At 25.1% G+C, this 722-nt stretch overlaps 1 protein-coding gene across 1 annotated transcript in view; it reads right to left on the bottom strand.

The window, feature by feature from the left end:
* Positions 1-722, bottom strand: part of EMH_0048420 (CAM kinase, SNF1 family, putative) — a gene marked incomplete at both ends in the record, with an annotated part of 4,628 nt that overhangs the window by 2,735 nt on the left and 1,171 nt on the right. The gene's annotated exons all lie outside the window — the stretch shown is intronic.

The raw sequence follows: 722 nt of genomic DNA, 5'->3' as shown, positions 1-722 counted from the left end.
TTTTTATTTGTTTTATTTGTATTCTTTTTGACGGGTCCACCACCAGCATCTGCAGCAACAAACTGCGGCTGCCGGAGCTCAGGTGACCCGGTAGGGTGAAGGTGCCTGTGTATATAAAAATATATAAAAAAATAAATAAATAAATAAATAAATAAATATAAATAAATATAAATATAAATATAAAACAGCATCTGCAGCAACAAACTGCGACTGCCAGAGCTCAGGTGGCCAGGTAAGGTGAAGGTACCTGTATATAAATATATAAATAAATATTTATTTATATTTATATTTATTTATTTATATTTATTTATATTTATTTATATTTATTTATTAATATATAACAGCATCTGCAGCAACAAACTGCGGCTACCAGAGCTCAGGTGGCCAGGTAAGGTGAAGGTACCTGTGTATATAAATATAAATAAATAAATAAATATAAATATAAATATAAATATAAATAAATATAAATAAATTAAATTAATATAAAACAGCATCTGCAGCAACAAACTGCGGCTGCCAGAGCTCAGGTGGCCAGGTAAGGTGAAGGTGCCTGTATATATAAAAATATATAAATATAAATAAGTATAAATAAATATAAATAAATATAAATAAATGTATTTATATTTGTATTTATTTGTATTTATATTGATATTTATTTATATTTATTTATATTTATTTATAAATAAATACAAATATATATACTATATATAAACTCTAGGGTT

Source organism: Eimeria mitis, genomic scaffold (genome assembly GCF_000499745.2).
Source record: "Eimeria mitis Houghton genomic scaffold, Emh_scaff2086, whole genome shotgun sequence".
Lineage (NCBI taxonomy): Eukaryota > Apicomplexa > Conoidasida > Eucoccidiorida > Eimeriidae > Eimeria > Eimeria mitis.
The sequence above is the reverse complement of the archived record's forward strand: the minus strand, read 5'-3'. Positions and strand labels throughout refer to the sequence as shown.